This window comes from Macaca mulatta, chromosome 13 (genome assembly GCF_049350105.2).
Source record: "Macaca mulatta isolate MMU2019108-1 chromosome 13, T2T-MMU8v2.0, whole genome shotgun sequence".
Lineage (NCBI taxonomy): Eukaryota > Metazoa > Chordata > Mammalia > Primates > Cercopithecidae > Macaca > Macaca mulatta.
This window is the reverse complement of record NC_133418.1, coordinates 79,668,938-79,694,000: the sequence shown is the minus strand read 5'-3', so window position 1 is coordinate 79,694,000 and position 25,063 is coordinate 79,668,938.

The window sequence follows — 25,063 nt, the reverse complement described above, 5'->3', positions numbered from 1 at the left end:
CAGCCAGATCTTTGACACAGCAAACAAAAACATAAAGTGGGGGAAGGACACCCTTTTCAACAAATGGTGCTGGGATAATTGGCTAGCCACATGTAGAAGAATGAAACTGGATCCTCATCTCTCACCTTATACAAAAATCAACACAAGATGGATTGAGAACTTAAATCTAAGACTAGAAACTATAAAAATTCTAGAAAATAACATTGGAAAAACCCTTCTAGACATTGGCTTAGGCAAATATTTTATGACCAATAACTCAAAAGCAAATGCAACAAAAACAAAGATAAATAGCTGGAACTTAATTAAACTAAAGAGCTTTTGCATGGCAAAAGGAACAGTCACCAGAGTAAACACACAACCCACAGAGTGAGAGAAAAATCTTCACAATCTATACATCTGACAAAGGACTAATACTCGGAAGCTGCAACAAACTCAAACAAATCAGCAAGAAATAAACAAACAATCCCATCAAAAAGTGGGCTAAGGACATGAATAGACAATTCTCAAAAGAAGATATACAGATAGTCAACAGACATGTGAAAAAATGCTCGACATCACTAATGATCAGGGAAAGGGAAATGGAAATCAAAACCACAATGCAATACCACCTTACTCCTGCAAGAATGGCCATAATGAAAAAATCAAAAAACTAGATGTTGGCACGAATGTGGTGATGAGGTAATACTTCTACACTGCTGGTGGGAATGTGAACTACTACAGCCACTGTGGAAAACTGTGGAGATTCCTTAAAGAACTAATAGTAGAACTACCATTTCATCCAGCAATCCCACTACTGGGTATCTACCCAGAGGAAAATAAGTCATTATACAAAAAAGATACTTGCACACGCATATTTATAGCAGCACAATTCACAATTGCAAAATCATGGAACCAATCCAAACGTCCATCAATCAATGAATGGATAAAGAAACTGTGGTATATACATACAATGGACTACTACTCAGCCATTAAAAGGAATGCATTGCTGGCATTTGCAGTGACCTGGATGAGATTGGAGACTATTATTCTAAGTGAAGTAACTCACGAATGCAAAACCAAACATTGTATGTTCTCACTGATATGTGGGAGCTAAGCTATAAGGACACAAAGACATTAGAATGATACGATGGACTTTGGGGACTTGGGGGGAATTGTGGGAGGGGACGACAGACAAAAGACTACAAATAGGGTTCAGTGTGTACTGCTTGGGTGATGGGTGCACTAAAATCTCACAAATCACCACTAAAGAACTTACTCATGTAACCAAACATCACCTGTACACCAATAACCTATGGGAAAATAAAAAATGTTTTTAAAAACATACACACACACCAGTTCTTTACATCCTGCTTTGAATCAGTTTTCACATCTTACTAGCTCTTTAATTTAATGTGTTAAACAAAATATTTAACACATGCTCATTTAGTTTCTGTATGAGGGTCAGTGTGTTTGGCTAGCTGAGGGCATCTAGTGATGACTTCTGCTTCACTTTCTGCCCACTGGTGATGGCATAATCCTGAGCTCACAAATGGCAGTGGATGCAGGGCCTCTTATTTTTCTCTTTCAGCTGTCATACCTCAAAATCTATGGGAATAATCAAGAAATCTTTATACTTGGAGTACCTTCCCAATGCATTTTTAGCTCTTCTCTCCCTCTCAAACTATCTGTGATAAAGAACCAGTATTTTTATCTCCAATCCACTGCAGAATAACATTTTTGTCAAATACAATAAAAGTGAATTACTAGAAAAATAATCATATGCTCAGATTTCACAACAATGTCAAACTGTTATAGAAGCTGTTAAATGCTAACTCTGAATTTGTATACTTATCTCATGGTTACAGACAGTTTTAGGGCTGACACCAGTCTGCAGTTCACATTTTGAGAAGTACTGCTTTATTAAAAGTGCAGAAAAGACTTAAATTCCCTGGGCCAACTTGTCCTGTAAAATCCCACCAGACCAAAAAGGCCCAGGTCTACACGGTTCTTTCCTGAGGTTGTGCAGCTTTCATTAAGTAGTACAGAGTATGGGAGGGGCAAGGGCTGAATCTCCGAATGTTTCAATCTCTTCCTTGTTCTGAACCAATGGCCCTTCTAGGCTTAGACTTTTGCAAGGAGTGTCCCCCATGAACATTCTCACTCTTCCAACCTTTCTCCTCCAAATCTAGTTTCTTGTCTTTTATTCGTCTTATTCTCCATATTAAGTAGAAAATAGGTCTAGCTCCAGTAATAAAGACAAAAATAAGAATGGCTTAAATAAGGTAGGAGTATTTCTCTCTTTAACAGTCTGAGCATGAACAGTTTGTGGCTATCAGACATCTTGGCAGTGTGTGAACCCTGACTCTTGTCTTGCTGCTCTGCAGTCCTCAGCACACAGCTCCCTTTTTGTGATCTAGGAGCCATTCCAGCTTCCTTGTCATCATGTCTACAGTCTAGCAGGGGGAAGAAGGATGAAGGGAGAAGAGGAGACCATGCTCCTCCTTCTAGGGACATGACCCAGAAGTTGCACATATTACTTCTGCTCACATCCAAGTGGCCAAAGCCTAGTCACATGGCAACACTGACAGACAGGGGAGTTGGGAAATGTCGCCTTTAATCTGAGCACCACGTGCCCAGCTAAAACTCCGGGATCTGTTACTAAAGCAAAAAAAGAGATGGATATTGGGAGGCAACTAGTGATCTCGGCCACCATCTTCTTAAATTTCCAGAGTCAGGTACTTCTGTTCTCCCTTCAGTAGCATCCCGTCCCAACAAAGAGGAGATACTGCCTCTTAGCACCTTGTTCCTTGCAGAACTTGGGTCAGATGCTCATGAGGCTTTCTTTTGCTTGTCACACACACTCCAAAGGGGTGGATTGTGCTCTGCTCTTATCAGGGTGAATGCGGAGTCTCCAATTCCAGTTCAATTTCCTTCCTAAAAAGAAAGACTGGCTATTTTACTTACCAGAAGAACTGAAGACATCTAGCCAAGGCAAGTCTTTAAAATGGAAAGGCAGCCCAGCTTACTCTCACGTGGTGGGAGGACTATTTCTCACCTAGCAAACTTTGGCTCTGCCTGTTCAGAAACAATAGACCTTGTTATTCCTGTTAAGGAGAACTGGATTCTTCCTTGTTCTGCCTAAGCCTGCTCATATTCCTCTTCTTTTGCCATCCAGGAAGGAGGACACCAACTCCTCTGAAATGGTTTGGATCTGTGTCCGCACCCAAATCTCATGCTCAATTATAATCCCCAGTGTTGGAGCTGAGGCCTGGCAGGAGGTGAGTGGATCACGGGGGCGGCTTCCTCACGATGGTTTAGCACCATCCTCTTGGTGGTGTTCTCATGACAGTGAGTGAGTTCTCATGAGATCTGGTTATTTGAAAGTGTGCAGCACCTCCCCACTCACTCTCTTTTGCTCCTGCTCCCACCATGTGGAAGCTTCACTCTCCCTTCACCTTTTGCCATGATTAGAAGCTTCCCGAGGCCTCCCCAGAGGTAGAAGCCACTATACTTCCTATACAGCCTGCAGAATCATAAGCCAATTAAAACTCTTTTCTTTATAAATTAACCCAGTCTCAGGTATTTCTTTATAGCAGTGCAAGAACAACAAATACAACCTCATTCCATTATTTTTTAATTTCAAGAACTAGCTGATCATCATGATAATATACAAGATAGTAATAACTAAACTTGATTGAGATTTACCAAGCACCAGGTGCTCTTTTCAGTGCTTTACCTGCTTTACTTTACTTGATCCTTACAAGAATCCTTTGACGTTAGCGGGATTACTGTTGTTTTTCCACTTACGAAAACGAACAAAAGTTAAAAAGGGTTAAATAACCTGCCCAAGACCATACAAAACTAAACTCCCTGGTTAAGATTTTTTTAAAATTAGTGTTTTGCTTTATTTTTAAATGAATAGTTACTGGGAATTTTTCTAATGACCAATTTTCACTGCATAAAAAAGTATGAAAAAAAAAATTACCCACCCTATCATTTTCCCAAAGCTAGCCACTGTAAACATATTGCTGCCACTGTGCTCCAATTTGGGGACATTTTGTGACTGTTCCAATTTGGGTACACTTTGCTAGACTTCTGGGGCACGAAAAAATATTCCCAGGGGGCCAAAGAGAACAAGATGAAGCATTTTCAAAGTCTCTTTTCTCTGTGAAAAAAATCTATCATGCATTATTTAGTGCTCATTCTTCTCTCTGAGCTCTTTTTAACATTTATTGACTGTTAGCAAAAGATGCCTTCTTGTGTCAGTCATCTTCTGAGCGCCTTGGTGGCCTGTCCTCAGCACTCAGTGGTGCATTCATGGTGGTCTTGCTTATTCTCCTCAGCATCACCCTCATAACCAAGCAAAGTATTCCGAGCACAGGGGCTGCTCAAGAGATTATTTCATTTATTTCTGTACGCAATTGTAAAGGAAGAATTCCTGCATCTAGATATTGCAAAGAACTCTCGAGACTGACTTCCGGGTGCCCTCTATTCCCTCATTTAATTCATTCAATCCTCACAATTCACTGTGAGGGTCCATTAGCCCCTTTACCAAGGAGGAAGCTGCAACTCAGATAAAGTGATTTGCCCAAGGTCCCTCAGAGACCAAATGACAAAATCAGGGCTGGCAGCAAGGTTTTCTGACCCCAAGCCTGGCCTTCTTGTCCTGATACGACAGCTGTTCACTCTCTGCCACAGTTACCGGGCTGTGGGAAAACCCTGGCATTGTGGGGAGGGGGCAGAAGGAGCACATCAACGGCTTGTGTCTGCATTGCGTGTCTGCATTGGTCCATTAGCTCACCGTGCGAGGCCCGGATGGGGCTCCGTGGTGCACTCTCGGCGGGCTCCGTGGTGCACTCTCGGCAGCCTCCGGCTCCTCGTTTTTCTAGGGAGATTCTTTCATTCCTTTCTCCCTGCCCCCTCACCTCCCTACTGAATACAGAAACGACCCCAGGAATAAAATGCAAGGGCTCCACCAACATAAAGCAAAGGTTAGAAATTGAACGCCACCCCTCCCGAAGCCAGGAAATTCCAGAGACGCGGTTCTCATGGCAAGGGGACTTCAAGTTACATACTTTGCAGTCTGGCTAACGGGTTGTACTTTTCAGTGTGAGGCTTAAGACAGGGTCTGCTTGTGCCACATGGGTGCCTCCGGGCTCTCAGACCCATATTAGATTGCACACAGGCTGTACTGTGGATTAGCTGTGAGATTTGCAAATGTATAGTTTACAATGTGGTAAGAACCTGGCAGCCAGGGAGCGTGAGTGAACTCTGAGAGCGTTTACTGTGGTTGTTCATGTTTGGGGAGACCTGTTCAACCCTCGAGGCTGCATTAGCATAGTTGGGGCCTATACGAATCAGTCTAAAGTTAATTTACAGTGAGTTTCAGGAGTTCTCCCTCCTCCCCAAGGAACTGGCTATGCTTCCCTGGGTAAAACTGTGGATGCCTCAGAAGTCTATATAACTTGGGATGCCCAAGACTTTAATAGACTGTTTTATGCCTGTTGTTTGACATACATTGTGCTCTTGATCCTCCCAACAGTTCTATTGTTGTCTCCATTTTACAGAAGAAGAAGATGAGTGGTCTTTATTAGAAGTGGTTTCTTAATCAGCTGTGAGCTAAATCTGGGGGTCCTATGGCTCACCTTATCCTGGTCTTTAGGTTCCCAGTGAGTGGGCAAAGTGCCGGTTCCCAATGTCTAAGGCTGACCACCAACCGCCTGCCCACTGCTCCTCTCCCACCAAAGCAATGCCTAGAGAGTTCTCCAACCCATAGCAAGGCACAAGGCAGACCCTCACCCGGAGAATGGAGAACCCCAAGAGTTTCTCTACAAGTCACCCTAGAATGGAAGCCTGAGGTTCCCATGACTTCCTTTCCCCCCTCCCTGAGCTGTTTCACAGGGCAGGCCCCAGGCTTCTACTTAACACTTCTGGATCTTCAATGATCTGTGTTTCACCAACAGAAGCCAAGCCCAAGGGTCTCATGTGAGTCCCCAGATCAGTACTTTGATTTGGGGATCTTTCTCACTTCTTTTCTACATCTCCTTTTCCCCCTCTATTCCTTCTCTATTTCCCTGTGGCTTCCTGTGCCTTCTAGATCCCAACAGCCCTTGCAGGCCAGCCTGCCTTGGACCACACTCTCATGGGGGAGGTCTCACCTTCCCCTCCCTCACCCCTCCTCTCCAGGCCTCCTGCCAGACTTCCTCCCAGCCAGCTGTCACTCAAAGAAAGATCTGATAAAATCAATTAATAATGACCGCCACTATAACCAAACTTTCTATAACAGAAAAATGTATTTAACAAACATTCTCTCTGAATTCTCACATCAGCCTGTGATATTATTCTCCTTGTTTCACCAGTAATGAAGGAAATAAATATCCATCTCTCTAAGAGGTTAAGTGACCTGTCCCAGATCATGCAACTAAGTGTTAAGATTTGAATCCAAGTCTTCTCATTCTAAATACCTGACTTGCCCTTCCTTCCTTCCTTCCTGCCTTCCTTCCTTCTTTCCTTCTTTCCTTCCTTCCTTTTCTTCTTCCTTCTTCCTCTTCTTCTTCTTCCTTTCTTTCTTTCTTCTTTCTCTTTCTTCCTTTTTCTTTTTCTTCTTTCTTTTTCTTTTCTTTCTCTCGCTCTCTTTTACTTTCTCTCTTCCTTTCTTTCTTCTTTTTCTTTCTCTTGCTCTTTTCCTTTCTCTCCCTTCCTTTCTCTCTTCCTCTCTCTTTCTTTTCTTTCTTTCTTTCTCTCTTTCTTTTCTTTCTCTTTATTTCCTTCTTCTCTCTTTTACTTTTTACTAGCTGTTGCTTCCTCACCACTGCCCCACTGAGGGTTAATGCCTGCACAGGACTTAATCTGGTTCTTTTCCCAGTGGGGTTTGATCCAGTGCTTGGACCAGGATAGTAAGCCAGCATTAGAGAGTGGCTGAGGAGTGAGCCTGGAAGGGCCTTTCCAACTCCCTTCTAAGCAGCCTCAGAGCAGAGGGCTCCCGCTTGACCTGCTCAAGACAGAAGTGAGTCATGCTCATGCAGAGCTTCTGAGGGCTCTTTTCTGCCAAATTCTAGAAGGCAAAGCAAGGGAAGGAAGACTTGCTTGCTGTACCATTCTGAGTGGCAAGCTGACATTATGGAGACTGTAGGCTCTTCTTCTCTTCCTCTTCTCTTGATTTCTGGAGGTTAATTCTTCTCTGTGAGGCAGAGAGGCCTCTCTCAGAGACTCTGGCTGTGGTTGCAAAGCAGGTCCTGCTGCCCAGGAGGCTCAATCTGAAGTGTGAATAAAGCTAGTAATATTCGCCCCTTCCCCACATTCCGCCAGAAAGTTCCCCCAACCCCTTATTAAGTATTTGTTGCATAAATAAATGAATCCTGCTCTACCTCTTTGTTCATGGAGCTAAGTCACCCAGTCAACTCATTCTTACAGATGGGTCCTTAAGAGCTTAAGAGGTCACTTTCTGCTGGAGCAATGCTCAATTTAAAAAAAAAAAAAAAAGATTACTACTGTGAGACTTAAAGGCCCCATATCTCTTGGCTGTAGAAGCTAATTTTATCAGAAGTCATTGTAGTTTACAAGCAAATCTCATATGCAGATGAACATTGATGCAGGCTGCCTTTTACATAATTGAACTAGATGGTTGGCCATTTGGTGTAACTGGAGAAGGGCTGGAATATCTCCTCTACCCTGAATGTCACTCACACTGTTCTGTCTCATTGCCTGGGATCCTGCCATTGGAGGGGTACTACCTTGTCATCTTAAGAGCCTTTGAGATAAGCGTTGTCAACAATTCAACAAGTGGTTGGCATGACACTAAATATTCAGATACATGCATCTCCGTTACTGGGGTTGTGTAAAGATAGTATCACTATCCTAACCAAATTAAAGAAAACCTACCCAAGATGAGATTCACATGCTTCTTATTTTCTGAAACTGAAGGTACTTCATGTCTCCAGAAGTGTCATGAATTCCAGGCCCCAAGCCTAGAAAAGGAAGGAAGAGTGAAGAAATTAAAAATGGCCTAGAAATTAGAGTATGAAACAAGAAACAATCAAGGAGTAGGAAAGAAGAGCGGAAAAGGAGATGCTGGTGGTGGAGACAGCAAAGAGAACTATGGTGCCCATTTTCTACAGGGAAGCAATGATTTGTTCCTCATGAGCTATGAATCTTTTCTCCCTGGACTCACCTTATTCCAGTTTGTCTCAGGGCCTGGAATCCCAGCTTCAGGGATGAGCTCCTTTGCAGACTTAACAGCCTTTTCGCAAACAGTCACTGTTTAGCCTGGGGCTGGTTCCACGCAATTGCCAGTCTGCAGGCATCTTCTGCTTCTCTGATGAAGGTCACATCAGGTGAGGCTGGGCTGGGTACACCTAGTCACTTGTGTAGATGTTTTGTTCACCTCTTCACAGCTGTGACAAAGAAGGTTTAGGAAAAACTAAATGTGTGACTTAGACCTAATCAAGTTGCTCAGTGAGATTATTTACCCCAAATGCAGGGAGCTGCAGTTAAAGATGGGGGTTCAGGCCGGGCGTGGTGGCTCAAGCCTGTAATCCCAGCACTTTGGGAGGCCGAGACGGGTGGATCACGAGGTCAGGAGATCGAAACCATCCTGGCTAACACGGTGAAACCCTGTCTTTACTAAAAAATACAAAAAAACTAGCTGGGCGAGGTGGCGGTTGCCTGTAGTCCCAACTACTCAGGAGGCTGAGGCAAGAGAATGGCGTAAACCCGGGAGGCGGAGCTTGCAGTGATAGCGCCACTGCACTCCAGCCTGGGCGACAGAGCGAGACTCCGTCTCAAAAAAAAAAAAAAAAAAAAAAAAAGATGGGGGTTCATTCAGCAACGACAAAGCAATGCATTTCCTCATTTGTATCATCTGGCTTCCGAGCCTCTGCTTTTCCAGTTCTCATTCAGAGCCAAGGATTAACTGCTCTGGAGAATCAGGACGATAAGCAGATGTTGCTTTGCCTGTGTTCTTTACTGAATCAAATCTGTTTGTAGATATTGGGTGTATGAAGATCAGCCCTGACCCAACACTCTCAGATGTCAGGGCCATGCACTTCTCCCCCAGTGTGGTGTTTTCTAAAGCATTGGCTCTCCAGCACAAAAGAGAGCTTCAGTCTGTTTAGCAAACAGCTACTGCCATAATCTGTAATGGGCACAGCATGTCTCACCTTTAAGCTTCTGCCAGGGCTTCTGGACTGCAGGGGTAGGAGAGGACAGAATATGCAGCTTGACTCTAACTTTCAGAGCATTCTTCCTGGTTCCAGGGAGCTCTCTCCTCTTAACCCTGAAGAATCTCATTTCATCTCCTTTAGATCTCTGAAAATGCTCCCCAAAACTCAGGAAGAAGACTTACATCTTTAGCGTCCTTTTTTCTCTCCCAGTTGCAACACATTACACCAGCATTTTCAAACTCTTTGGTTTCAGGACTCCTTTTCATGCTCTAATAATTACCAAAGATTCCAATGAGCTTTTGCTTATATGAATTATGTCTATCAATAATTTCCATATTAGCAAGTAAGACTGAGAAAAATTGAACATTTATGACTTCATTAAAAATTGAACATTTATGACTTCATTAAAAATAACAATAATAAACCCATTATGTATTAACACAAATAACACTTTTATGAAAAATAACTACATCTTCGGAAATAGCAGCAAAATCTAGTGAGAAGCCTGGCACAGACTTCAATTTTTGAAAATCTTTTAAATGTCCGATTTATTAGAAGCCAGCTTGATTCTCATATATGCTTCTGAATCCAGGGTGTTGTGATATAACACATCATATGAGCTATGGAAAATGCCAGTGTATACTCATGAGAGAATGAAAAAGGCAAATCATGTCTTAGTATTGTCATGAAGATAGTTTTGACTCATGGACCACTTTGGGAACCACTGCTTTATAGTGTTAGAGTTGTTAGGCTTCCCAACACCAACCACCTCACCCATGTGCATGAACACACACACATGTGCATGCTTGCATGTGCTTGCCTACTATTTTTATTTTGGCAATATCATTATGTTCTTGGGATAACTGAAAACTGCACTGAAAATCAGCATTCTGCTCTGTTAACTAGGATCAGAAGAGAAGTTATGGACCTCACTTTAGAGCCTCATACTCCTGGATTTGGATCCTGTCTCTGTCACTACTAAACTCTGTGACCTGGAGGAAAATTACATAATCTCTTTAAAGCCTCATTTTCTTCTTCAGTAAAATGGAGACAACAATAGAGCTGTCGGGAGGATCAAGAGCACAATGTATGTCAAACAACAGGCATAATATCTGGTAGAGAAAGAATAGGTGCTTAATACATAGTAGATATGGTTATCATCATTGTTGTTATTATTACTCAATAACAGTGTAAGCTACATGAGTGTGCTGGGTTTTGTTTGTTCACTGCTATAACTAAACTCTACACCTTTAGTTAGTGCTCAGGAAATATGAACGCATGAACTTTTATACAAATTCAACTTCCTTCAGAACCTACCATCCTGACTTGAGGTAAATTTAGTCATATGAGAGAAGAACAGGTGGCCCCTACCCCTGTGAGCTTTTGGCCTAATTATGGGGAGGAAAGACTGATACTTAAGAAATAGAGCAGTAACAAAGGTATAGGGTGAAGAGTTGAAATGAGCAGGACCACCAGCATTTATTGCCATTGGTCACAGATGGGAAATTCCAACACCTGGCATGGGGATTGGTGTTGGCTTTGAGGTCTATTTGCCCACTGCTGTTTGAATTATTCTAGCAACTTGCATGAACAACCATGCAGTTGGAGGAGACGGAGTAGATCCTCAAAGATGGTTACCATCAGGATCACTTGAGCCCAGGAATTTGAGACCAGCCTGGCCAACATGGCGAAACCCTGTCTCTACAAAAAATACAAAAATTAGCTGGGCATGGTGGCACCTGCCTGTAATCCCAGCTACTTGGGAGGCTAAGGCAGGAGAATTGCTTGAACCCAGGAGGTGGAGGTTGCAGTGAGCCGAGATTGCACCACTACACTCCAGCCTGGGCGACAGAGCAAGACTGTCTCACACACACACACATAAATATATATATATATATATTTATTATATTTATATATATTTATTAAATGTGTGTGTGTGTGTGTATATGTGTGTGTGTGTGTGTATATATATATATATATATATATATATATATATATATATATATAGTTACCATCAATTCTTCCTGGCATACTTCTCCTCCCATCAAGATCTCTATTTGATCTGGGCTGGCCTCGTGACTTGCTTTAACAATAGAATGCCGTGGAAATGACATTCTGAAACTCCCAAATATAGTTTCTTTCTTTTTTCTTTTTTTCTTTTCCCTTTCTTTTCTTTTCTTTCTTTTTTTTTTTTTTTTTTTTCTTTTCTTGACAAAGTCTTCTTCTATTGCCCAGGCTGGAGTGCAATAGCATGATCTCGGCTCACTGCAACTTCTGCCTTCTGGGTTCAAGAGATTCTCCCCCTTCAGCCTCCTGAGCAGCTGGGATTATAAGTGCACACCACCATACCCAGCTAATTTTTGTATTTTTAGTAGAGACAAAGGTTTCACCATGTTGGCCAGGCTGGTCTCAAACTCCTGACCTCAGGTGATCCACCCGCTTCAGCCTCCCAAAGTGCTGGGATTACAAGCGTGAGTTGCCGCACTCGGCCACAGTTCTCTCTTAAGACAACTTTTGCTTCTTTTCTCTTGGAACTCAGCAGCTGAGTAAGAAGTCTGACCACCCTAATAGAGCCACCATGTGGGAAGAAAGCCAGACAGAAGGAAGGGCCATATGGAGAAGCACCAAGGCACCAGACATTGCAAGAAGCCTGCCTTGACCTTCCAGCCCAGCACATCTAGCAGCTGACTGTAGTCAAGGAGTGACCCCACTTACTAAGTGGAGCAGAACCACCTCACTGAACCCTGACACACTGCAGAATCATGAGAGATAATGAATTGTTGTCTTAAGCCCTTGTGTGTTGCGGGGGCATTGCTTATGCCACAACAGAAAACTGCAACAGGAGGACAGGGGCTGGGTACAAAGAGGGAAAGGTGGCAGAGCCGTGGCACTCATAAACCTCAGGGTCTGGTAGATGGCAGCCTTCCCTTCCAACCTCTGGCACAGAGAACATAGATGCAACACCCTTTTACGAAGGTATGTCTGGATTTAAAATTATATCCTTAAAGAAAATCTTACAAGCAATTGTGAAGTTGGAAGAATGTTAGGTAACAGATAACAGAGCTGCCAGGAGAGACATGTCCAAGTTCAACATCACTAAATGAGCATATCCATCCTGGTGGTAATTGCACCCACTGTGGTTCCTCTTGAATATTTTTACTTTGCAGGCCACTTCCATGGGGCCAACTAATTCTTGCTGCCAGCGCTTGCTCATGTTTCTCCCCTTCTCTAGACTGTCCTTTCCTTTTTTCTCTTTCAATCTAATTCTACCCTTCTTCAAGATTCTGCTTGGCCCATGGTCTCCATCACAGGGCTTTTCTAACTCCAGCTCGCACTGGTTACACCCTCCCCTGAAAGTCCACGGCCTCAGCATATGTGATATGTGGCATACACTTTGCCACTGAGAATTCAAGCATCAGCATCACAGATGGTTAGATGTGACTGGACTTCAGAGATGGTGTCTAAGACAGGAAACTGGAGCTCAGAGAAAGTAACTTGCCTAGGCAAATCACTAACTAACTATTTGACAACTAACTACTTGTCTTGTAGTTAGTTAATGGAATACAGAACATCAACACTGCAACTCTATAGTTTTGGTAATCCAAATTTACCAAGTACCTGAATTAAAAATAGAATCAGGACAGAGCCCACTGGGAACCAGCAACTGCAAAATGGGCTTATGCCTGCTGTAAAACAAAGAGAAGGCACTCAGAGGGGGCAGTTACAAAGCTGATTTCTATCAGACTATATGTTTGGCAAGGGAAGATATTCAGAACAAGCATTATCTGGGGAAAATATTAAGATCAAAACCATAAAAACATATCTGTTGGCCAGGTGTGATAGCTCACACCTGTAATCCCAGCACTTTGAGAGGCCCAGGAGGGAGGATCACAGGAGTTCGAGACTCGCTTGCCCAACACAGTGAAAACCCATCTCTACTAAAAATACAAAAATTAGCCAGGCATGGTGGAGCATGCTCGTAATCCCAGCTACCTGGGAGGCTAAGGCAGGAAAATTGCTTGAACTCGGGAGGTGGAGGTTGCAGTGAGCCAAGATCGCACCATTGAACTCCAACCTGAGCAACAGAGCAAGACTGCATCTCAAATAAATAAATAAATAAATCTGTTTGGCCAGAGCCTATAGTTTGAATAGTTCTGCTGTAATGAACAAAGTCTCTGTGTCACAAAGTGCCCAGCCTGTGTGACACTGCCCTTGAGCCACAGCATTTTGGAAAGCATACTCCAGTCCCTTGTCTCCTGTCATGAATGAAGACCATCCACCTGTATTTGCAACATTAGCTCAGCTGAAAAGGTAATTATGGCTCATTAGGATAGTTGAGTAGAAATCATACCCAACTCGACAAAAGAAGACCTGAATAAAAACAAAGAAAAAGAAGAATCACATTTAAGTGTGCGATGTTAGCCCTTTTATAACAGATTGTGTAAGTAAACTGATGAGTTTTGTAATCATCAACTTATTGTCGATTTATTTGTTAAGGCATTTAAAACAATCAGGGGAATTTGATATATTAGAATTGTGAAGACTTTAATTGCTTATGTGTGCATGAAATGTTTACTTGTTAGGGAGAATCTAGTTAAGTGGATGTTTTTGAGTAATTACTCATTAGTGTGTGAATATTTTCAAAATCTTAATTGCTTAAAGATTAGTTAATTGCACATCAAAGTAGGTAGGAGTTGTTGTGAACACTTCTTTCCATCTCCCAAAGTTGCTGGGACATAACAAGCTTTGAATTCTCCCGGGGGAGTTCCCCACTCTAGGGCTGGTCACCCTAACACCTCCCTTGATCACATTCATTTTCCATTGTGGGAGCAGAGATTCAGTATCCTCTCTTTTTTATCCTTCACTGCTAAGAGCAACCCCAAGTTATCTTTACATTTTAAATTAATTGCATTTAACATAATTGAATGAGACTTTTAACCCAATGACAGCAAGAGACCAGGTTCTACAAAGAACTGAATTAGGTGCAGCTCTTGTCAAGAAACATCCCTGAGGACATGACACAAAAGGGAAGGTGTTTCCATTGCCAGAGAGGAGAGAGTCTCAACACACTCACCTGGAAAGTACTGTGCTTTTGGATGGTGCTGGCAGGCAGGTGTCCCAGGAGAGATTCTGAAGGAGGTGGTTACGACAGGCTCCAGAACTGTTTTAATAGATCATTATAAGGAGGAAGACACAACAAACCAAGGGAGGCCAGGAGTCAAGGCTCCAGCCTCTCCTTCCTCAGTCCCTGAAACCCCCCACACCTTCACTCAGGGCCAGACAAGTATGCCTTTCCTCAGGTATGAAGAAAGCCTGAGAAGGAAGACAGAGCAAGGCCAAGGGTACAGTGAGCTTGGTTTGAGGAGAAAGCCTGAGGGAGAAACTTGGGAAAGGCTGTTTTAGAAAGAAGAGCTCCCAGGATGGCCAAGGCTTATAACCCTAAAGGTGACAACTAGGATTTTATTTGGAAGCCAGTTGGTTACAGAGGCTGGTGATGCAGGAAAGTGCATATTGCCAAGAGAGAAGGAACGAGGAGTAACTTGGACCATAGGGAGAAAGCTGCTGAGTCAGGGGAGGGGATGCACATTATCTTGAAAAGCAAAAGGCAGCCCCAGAAGATATGGGGAAGAAAAGAGCCCCATCCAAGGGGTAAGAAGGGAGAATCCTGGAGAAAAGTCACAGGGGTCCTTTGGCCATCAGGCAGTTCAGAAGCAGGGATGACTAAGAGACTGTGGGACTAGATTGAGGTGAAAATCTGACGTGAGAAAAAGCATTTGAGTTGCGTGAATAAAGGCCAGTGAAAACTGCAAGAAATCGAGTTTTCCAGAATGGTGACATTTGGGACCAAATGCCAGCCTTGGTGCCAAGAAGGGTTTCTACATCCATTGCAAGACCTTTGAAAGTTAATCCTGTTGTGGTGGGAAAAGTTGTCCCTTTATTTGTAGAGTCTGTTATTTTGCACTTCGGGGAAAACACAGTGATGTGAATCACCCTGTGTCTTCCATCTCTGGGGAAGAAGGTTGTGTTTAGGAGAGCTAATAGACATGAAAGCCGTGAACATTCAAAAAACAGCTTATGGAGGTATTTCAGAACAAATTCATTTTCATTCAAATAGAATCAGTAGATATTGACCACAGCAGGACTGGCTCATGTGGGATGGATGGACAACGGCAGAAATATGAACACTGGTCATCACTGACTGCACCGAGCACCATGTACACACTCGGCATTGCTTTAAGCACTCTGCATACACCGTGTCACTTAATCCTCCGGACAGTCTGTCTTGTGAGACAGTTCTACTACTCATGAGTGAGGGACCTAGGGTACAGAGTGGTGCGGTAACTTGCCCTACAGCCCAGCACTGCTGGGGGTATAATGCAGGTTGGTCTGAACCCCAATACACAGCTGAGGATGGGGTGATGGGGAAGCAATAGTGACAGGCAGCACCGAGATCTGAGAGGGGACCACATACAGAGACGGCTTAAACCAAGAGCCAGTCTTGGCTTAAACTAGAAACAAGTTTTGATGTGTTTCACATGGGGAACGATGGACAATCTGCATGTTTGTAGCTGTACCACTTATTGGCTACCTGAGACTTCTTGCTTTTCCATATGTATATTTTCAGGTATTCATGTTTTGTTCCCTCAACTAGACCAACAGCTCCTGAAGACCGGGTCTGTGCTGTGGGTCTCCTGCCTCCTGCTTGGTACCTATGACTAAGCTCAAAAACCCTTCATTGGAAACGGAGCTGATTAATCTTTTCAGTTTCTTGTTCTACCCTCTCTGTAAATGAAGGACGGTAAAACCCCAAACATTTAAAAAATGTGGCAAGCAAATTTTGTAAATAACGTGATTGGGGATTAAATGATATACCAGTAGAATGAATTTAATGATGCCCCACATTTTAATGAAACTCTTTTCATTCTGTCATAGGTTTGGTGTTTAATTTAAAAGGTTACACTAGACTTTTGGTCAATTTCTCTTTTGTATTTGTCATTCTACTGAAGTGTTTAAAAATTTATATTCTGCCTATAAAAATACAATCTTGGGGCTATCTGATTATCCTAAGAGTTATTTTTTGCTTTAAAGACAAAGAGGTTCTAGAGTTATCCTTTAGAATTTCTGTTGGAATAACATGTTGACCACAAAATGCTGAAAATGTGATCAAAAAAGAGAGAGAAAAGAACAACATACAGGATAATGCTAATCCCTCCCTGATGTGCACCTGGGAGCAGAGAACTGACCCTACCAGGTCTGGAAGGGTTGAAACGCTGACAACATGTTGACAACTTTCTGATCAGATTCCATTTGTTACTCTTCCCCAGTACCGAAATGGATCAAGGACAGCAAGTCGTCCTAGCTTTAGCAATAACAGACAGAACATCTTTCCAGTTAATGTGAAATTCTTCCCCCAGTGTGAAGCCAGCTTGGGAGACGCAGAGCTGCAAATGCCCCTCCGCTCATTAGAGCAGGAGTTAGTCTCAGCATTGTATAGTCTCCGAGGGGGATTAAAAAAAAAAAAAAAAAAGGTTTCCTGAGGAAGGCCTGGGCAGGAGTGGTGAATCAACTATTGTCGTAGCTGACTTCAGGGAAGTCCAGTATTAAGAAGGCCCCCGTTTTGTACAAACTGATCAAATGCAGATGTTTCCAGGGAGTTGACCTTATTGACCGAGACTTCACTGGAGATTGAATGGCGGACAGCCGGTTAAGAGTGGGGTGAAGGCATGTTTTGGCGGGAGAGTGTAAATGTATACATACAGTAGACAGGATGTGGATGATGCTGGGCAAACATCTGTTTTATTGATAAATACATGTTTTACTTCCAAAAGTTTGATACCAGAGAGATGTAGTGAAAAATAAATTTAGTTTTAGGCTTTGTTAGGTGCCTCATGTGCACGTCAAATGCTGAAAGAGATGAAGGGCAAACAAATATTAAAAATGGGTTCAACCTTCCATCTTCCTAAAATATCAGATTTCATATAAAACTCATCAGCTGAGCTAAGTATTAGGCTTGATCAATGGCAGGAAACTAGGAGATCAAATGCTAATAAATCAGAAACAGATATCCCCTCTTGAGAAGAAAATATATCACAAAACTGAAAATGAGAAAATCATCTGATGATTTTTTAATGCATGTGCATGGAGAAAATAAGCTTTTTTTGTTTTTGTTTTTTAGGATCAGGGAGTGCTGCGTCTTAGAGACAAAGAATAAGATTCTTAAAACACCTTAACCAGACTTTTACTTTAACACATGCAAAAGAAACAAGAAAGATTCCTATATTTGGTGAAGAATGAATACTGAGTAGTATTCTGTTTGTGGGTGGGTGGATATTAAAATGGCAAAGTGAACACATTCAAACCTTGCTAATAACATTTTGCCAGATGTTTTCGTACATTTTTTCTCTTTGGGAATTATATCCTCAGCCCTCAGCTTCAGCCTCTCTGCCTTTTAAAAATACATTGGCTCACAATTCCATGCCTTTACTTCTTAGTATTTTTTCCCTTATTTTCATTTTGTGAAGTATGTGTTTTATTGAAATAAAACATATATACAGAAAAAATGCATGTCTTAAGTTCACAAATGTGTAAGCTCAATGAGTTTTCATAAGGCGAACACACCTATGTAACAGAACATTATCAGTGACTACTCCTCTGAGGGTAACCACTACCCTCACTATAGTTGGGCTAACGTAACACTAGGGATTAGTGCATGTTTTTGAGCTTTATATAAACAGAAGCATAAAGTACGTATTCTTGCGTCTGGCTTCTTTTAGTATTATGTGTATGCGATTCATCCATGGTGGTTAGTTCTGTATTTATTGATATTCAGATGGTATTGTTTTTAATAATATGGATACATTCATTTCTTTAATGCAGTCTTGTAGGTACAGAAACATGTCGATTTATTTCAGCATATTGACCAGTCTCAGCACTCAGAAGAGAGTTCAACAAAGTAAGCAACCACCAGCAGAAATCACAAAGAATCCACTGAGCTGTGACAAAATTCTCAAACTGACATGTCTGTAATGAAAGGCGCATTATCACAAACACCTTTGAAACCTTCATGTTTGGTTCCCATGTCTTTTTCTTAAAAACACACAAGCAAATAATTTTTTTTCTTTGACCCACCTTAAACAAGAACCCAGAGAGTGTGGTCCTGCTCTCTCAATGGAGACCATTTGCTTCTGTGAAAACAGAGAACTAAATTAAATTAGAAAATCCTGGTATTCAGTAGGACTGAATTTCCTTTCCTTCCTACTTTCCCATTCCACAATCTATCACCTAGAGTAATTAAGACCAGGGAGGTATCATCTTCACTGGATTAACCTTAACTAAATTGTACTCATTCAACATGTGCCCTTTTGATTAGTCCGAGCAGGGCCTGCTGTCTCGGATACACCCACCTTGTAATTCTACACACTTAATTAATTTCAGATGAATAGAGAGGGGGGATAAACTAAATTCTCCAATTAATAAACTATAAGTCCTTATAGGTATCAGGCTAGCTCAAGATTTTCATTCTTCCTTTATTTCTTTACTCTGCAAAGGCTAAGTGGAGATTGAAATGGGGAGAAAAAAAAACACCACACAACACATACACACAGCTGCAATTGTTCGAGGCTGGTGAGGGGGTGCCTGGGCAGTTTCATCATCGTAAAGGGCAGACCTTAAGAACTGTTGGTAAAATAGATTATTTTTCTGCCAAGCATAATTTTTAATGTCCTTCTCCACCTGGACCTCGATATTTGGTTTTTATTTGCACATATTTCCTGTTCTATGCACAGATTCTTGGTTATGAAAATTCAGTATTAATGCCACTAATTTTATATTTTTAAATGCATTTCTCAAAAGTAAAATATTATTAATAGTCTGAGAACTTTTCTGAGCACTGGTGTGGAGTTATTTGTTTAATCATCAAATTTAACAGCTCTCAAAAATATAATAAAAATTTGCCCTCATGGGAATGCCTGACAGCAAAGAAAATAATTTCCTTATAATAAAACTGATCCCAAGGATGTTTATATGCTATAATTTATCTCATACTAAAAGATGGCTAGAAAATTATATAAGATAGATTTACAGTCACTCCTTCAACCCAGAAAATTTATATGTCTAGTTATTAGTGACTTAAAAACTTCCACTGATCTGCATAATTATATATAAAGAGATTCCCCGGTAGCTTTTATGTCCTATGATTCAACATAATGAGGTCAATTATATTTAGAGAATTTAAATTACTGATACTTAGGGAATAAAACCAACAGAGCTTTTAGTTTCTTATGATGGTATACAAGAAATTCTACTTACCTAAGACAAAATAACCTAAAGCCCATTTTATGTGTTTTAGCAGAGATTTTAAAAAGCCACTAAGAGGTTTTGTCATTTAAGAAACCATATACTCAGTTCCCTAATATCTTCAGATGTTAAGTCTGTTCTGATATTGTTTCCTGACGTTTGTCTTTTGTTCCAAAATGATTTTTTAAAATAATTCTTGAGTAATTTTGTTAGTATTTTCTACTAGTCTAGAAAAAATAACTGAAATTCTTGCACCCCATTTTTAACCACACCAATTCCCTATTAAATATGCCAACAAATTAAATAAGTATACTGCTGCTAGATAATTTACCATTAAATGAGTGTAGAATATTTGACTGATTATTTTACTAATTTCTTATGTGTGAAAATTCTTAAAATGGTGGAATCATTTGACTAATTGAGTGCAAATATTAAATAATTTTTTTATTGATGACATTCATGCTGACAGGCACATCATTTGATGCATCAGCTAATGCCTTGTCAGGTTTGTATTATCTTTTTTTATCTGAGGCTGGGCACATGGGCATTTTAACTCAGGAAGTCTTACTCTCTCTGCTTTCCCTAAAACCAGTGCCTACATTTGACCCTGTGGAAAAACACAAAAGCAAGTAAATCAGCCCACACCTGCACCATCACCCAGGCTATCCTTACAGGAACGCTTCGAACATCTCATTCCGGAGCACCTCAGGCGGCTGAAGAGGACAATTCATTCCCCACTAAAGAACAAAATACTGACACTGAGTTTGTCTTCTTTGGGGTCGGAGGAAAGTTGGGATACTATTCATAAAAAGGCAGCTATGTTTAGCCCTGCGGTGAATTATATACAAACCAACAACTATTTTTGAATGATGGAATTAAGTATTTACACAAGGAGACTAAGGTCTTTAGCTTGGTTATGTCCTGCTGTTTATGTTACACGATCAGAAGCCTTGTGAGTACTGTTTTAGGTGATACATCATCAAGAATTCTTACATTAGGAAAGTAACCATATTATCTGAGATCGTTTGCTCTAGGGAAACCTACAGCAAATTTTGCACTAGCTAAAATTGTTTAGCTAAATTTTGCACTTTACAAAATAATATAAAAATTCATTTGACTGTCCCCTCAATGTATAGCATGGTCGTCTGATCACCTTGCAGTTTGTCTCATATGCCTGTGTTGGGCTCTTTTAATAGGACTTCCACCAATAAATTCAAGGTTTTGTTCTTGTTTATAACCGGCACTTCCAGGTCCGGCCAGGTCCAAAAAAGAAAAAAAGGAATTGAGGGTTTGCATCGTTTTTCAACACAACTGGAAGCTGTTTTATCACTTTGTATTTTGAGAACCGCTCCCCTTCCCGCACACGCATTGCTGCCGCCTCTCGAGCTTGGTAAACGAGTCTGTGCGCCAAGCCAGGTCGCTCCGCGCAGTTCGCGCTTCCGCGCCTCGGCACTCGAATGACCGTGTCCTCTTCGTCTCTCTCGTGAATGTCGCTGGAAAAAAAAAAGTTTGTTCTAAGCCCGTGGCATTTCCGCGCGCAGATGGAAAGGCAAGTGGGAGAGGAGGGTGCAGGTGCGGGGCGGGCGCGGCGGCCCCTTCCGGCGCCGGGGGCTGGGCGGCCCCGGGCCGGGTGCCGCTCGGCTCCGCGCACGTGGCTGTGGGCGCTGCGCACAGAGGCCGGCCGGCGGGGAGTGTAGGGTGCAGCGCCCGCCGGTGTAGACGGCTTCCGCCCAGAGCCCTTCGCGCCATGACCTGCCTGACTGGTGGCGCGGGGAAACGCTCGCAGCACTGCGGCTCCGGCGGGCGGGCTCTGAGCGGGGCCCCGCCGAGCTTCCCGGGAGCCTCTCCCGCAGCCGATGGGCGTCTAGGGGCGCAGAACGAAGAGTGGGCGCCGAAACGGATGTCGGCGCTGGAGGCCGACGGGGAGGCCCGGGGCAGCCAGGCTTCTCGGTAGAGAGGGCCGTGCACCTCGCGGCTTGCGGGCTAAGGCGGGGAGCCGCTCCTGCGGTGGACGGGCGCGCGGACTGGAGGGAGGGAAGTGCCACGAACCGGGGAACCGGGGGGACGCGGAGACGGGGTCTGGTGGGGTGAGGGCGGCGGGCAGTAGCCAAGTGGTGTGCAGCTTCGAACCCCTGCAGCCTCCGGGCGAACGGAATGGCACCCGCGGAGACGGGCGGGGACGGGCGAAAGCGGGTTTGCTCGGACCCGAAGCCAAGCCCGGTTTGGAGGGTGATACCGTAGGCGAGAATGGCCGCGCGGGCTGGGAGCCCCGCCCCGGGATGGGGTGAATGGAGCCGCCCGAGGTAGGGGAGTTGGGGGTGGTGGTTGTGAAGACAGTCGGAGTCGGACTCCGGGCAGACGAAACACCGGGGCGCGCCAGGGTCCATTTCCTCCTTTTCTCCGTTTTCCCACCGGCCCTGTAGATGCGGAGCCAGCAGTCGGGCTGGAGCGGAGGCTGAGGGTCGCCGTTCCGCTGGAGGTGTCTCGCCCCGGGTTAGGCCCCACCCCGCGGTGGCGGTCGCGTGGCGCTGTCCTGGAGTTAAGCTGTGCCGGCGCCGCGGCCCGCACGCCCAGGACCGCACACCGCCGCCCGCAGGCAGGGACGCCTACAACCTCGCTTCTCACCAGGCGCCCAGCTCGGGCTGGGAACGGGAAGGGTGCATTTCCGTGTGGGGTGGGGGCGATTCCCGGCTGTCGGCGGTGGGGCTAGGCCTTGCGGCGGAAGAGCCAGGCCTTCGCAGCTTTCTAGCCAGCCGGGTTCGGGATTTCTCGACGGTCGGACCGGTGGAGGCGAGGGTGGGCGGCTATCCCCCAGCCTCTTCAGCAAGAAGCCGTGGGGCCACGGAAGGTATGGGTGACAGGGCTCACACCATTCCCGCGCTGCCCTCGAACTCGCGGGCCTCTGTTCCCTTTGCCGTCACTTGGTATGCGCCCCAGTCCCCGGCGACATTAAGGCCCGCGGGCGCCCTGTGTGCATGGCTGCTGCCCGCGGCGCACCGGCCTGAGCCCGGAGGGAGGTGCTGGGCGGGAGAGGCGGCCCTCCCTGGGTCTCCCCTGTCTGTCACATCTGCACTTATTTAAAGCTCGGCTGGTGGTCCGCGCTCTCTGGAATGCCAGTTGCGGGCCTGGCCTCCTACGGCATTTGCACTGATTAGCGAGCGGGTCATGGGGGAGATGGGGACCTTGTGGAGTGGGGGGGAAGACCGGAGGTTCACAGTATTCCGCCTTCCTCGGTCCCGCGAGCTAATCGGAGCCCAGTGATTCCCGCTGCACTAATGGCTGAGTGTGTCAGGGAGCAGAGAACCGAACTTGAAGGACGTTCGATGCGTCTGGGAACCGGCCATTGCCACTTAGTAGTATGTTGTGGGCCGGTGTGCACACACGACCCTAAATCTCTGCAGGCTCTAGCGCTGAAGTGGGTGGAGAAGGGGAACAAGTGTTGTGACCCCAAGTCCTAAAAATTTGTACGCAGTGTCTGGGATATGCAGTATCCTTGATGCGAAACTCTTAAATGTTTGCTGGTGCAAGTCCATACAAAACGAGGTTGGCTTGTCTCGCTTAAAATACTGTAGACAAAGCGTAAAAAAGGCACGGGCGGTCCGCATCAAGGACGCCACTCCAAGCGGAAGAGGCCCCGGTGCAAATTCATCGTTGAAAAACAAGCTGGGTTCTAATTTACTGTGACTCCCACGGGTGCAGGGGTTGGGAAGAGAAGCAAAGGGGGACCTTTTTTATTTTTGAAGCCTCAAAAAGTTCGGTCTGAGTTTGCATTTGCCTTTGGACTTGGTATAATTAAGGGTGAAAATAAGGCCCCTCTGTATTTCTATTCCCCTTTGCTTTCCTGCGAAGCTTTTACCTCAGAGGAAAGTTGTTTTAGTAATCTGGGAAAGAGAAACCATGTGCTGAGTCAGCAAAAACGCGGCACCAGGCCAGTTCAGCTCAATTATACTGCTGTGTGTAATGCACACACTCTATATGCCTTTGTGGAAATAATGAAAAATATATTAGAATTCTCATGGCATAGCAATGCCCACGAAGCCTGTTGGCAGTTGAGAGCCAGATTTCTGTGTCTTCTAATACAAGGAAACAGGTTCTGAACATGTCTTCCAACAAGCCTTAGATCCAAGGCCACTGAATGTGAGAGGACAAGAAAAATGCAGTTCTCAAAACGACACAAAATATTTTACTTTTTTTCAAATGGTCGTGTCACAGAATGCTTAAATACTCCTTTCTGCCTGTGTTCTTGTGACAAGCGTTCAAGGTGGCTCCAGTAGATGGAATCTTAGTTTTTTATTTTGCATCATTAAAAGCATTTCTCAAAACTGATTCTTGAAAAGGTCTGAAAAGTCTCCTTGCAAGTCCCATTAGAACCTTGATCATGCATTCTCATTTGTGTGGAAGGAACAAATGTGTTCAGAGTCACTTGGAATGAAACTCTCTTAAACTGCTAAGTAATTATATTTCAGAATAATTGCTTTTAACTATCCAAGTGTTACCTGAATTTGCATTATGTCAACATTGCAGCTGTTAAGCAACAGTCTAAATTGTGCTTTTAATGGCAGACATTCAGTATTTCTGGGGATATTTCTTCATAGTTATTTTAATTCTAAGAGTTTAGTTGCAGCAAGTGACTTTTGAAAAAAATAGTGTATTACATGAAGAACCAGCCAAAAGTTTGCCTCAGTTTCATTTATCTTTTCTACCTCAAAATGTGAAATTAGTACATCTTTTATGCTTTTACTATTTAAATTCTTAAAAATATATAGCTATGTTTCAGTATAATGCAAAAACATCTGGATGTGAAAAATTCTGTCACCCAACTTCCAGATGTTTGGTACTACGCAGACAAAACATCAGAATAAATGACCAAATTTTTTTTCTTTACAATCCAGATGGCTTAGTGCTTCTTGCTTCTATAAGGAAGCATATTTTCCTTTCTCTAAACATCACATCCTACTGTAGCCCACATAAGGCATGATTTACACTCCTTCAGCTACAAAATGTTAGGCCATTTGGAGTGCAGCAAAGCAATCAGTTAATGAAACTATATGTTTTGGTGAATGTAGTCCAAGTATTAGTGTGTACTTAGGAGGGAGTGGTGGTGGTGGAGTCAGAAATGGGAAGATAAGAGAGTGAGTGCCTTGTTGAATGGGAGAATGACTTAGTTAAAATGACACAGCCTTCCAAAAATCCATCTGTGGCATCCATAATCTTAATAGGTGGAATAGAACATTTAGAAGCAGGTTCAACATGGTTGCCTTTTGCCTGAGAAGCAACTGGACTGTGAAATGTCCATCGTGTACTCTGAAGCTTTCTTTCTCCGCTGTTCCCTCTTGGAGCATTATGAAATGGAACAGATGAATTAATGTAACATTAAAACATTAGGACTCATGAACATTATACAGGTGGAAAAATTCTCTGTTTTAAAAGTAAAAAGGCATGTAAGTGACTTAAATATTCACCATATGACAATATGGTGAATATTTAAATCACCCAAAAATGTAGTGAGGATGAATGGATTTCTCTTTCTATGACATGTCACCACATTTTACAGTTGTTAAACGTGGGGCTGAAAACAGCAACATTTTTTCCTTCCCCAAAGTCAAAGAGATTTAAGGTCATGAACA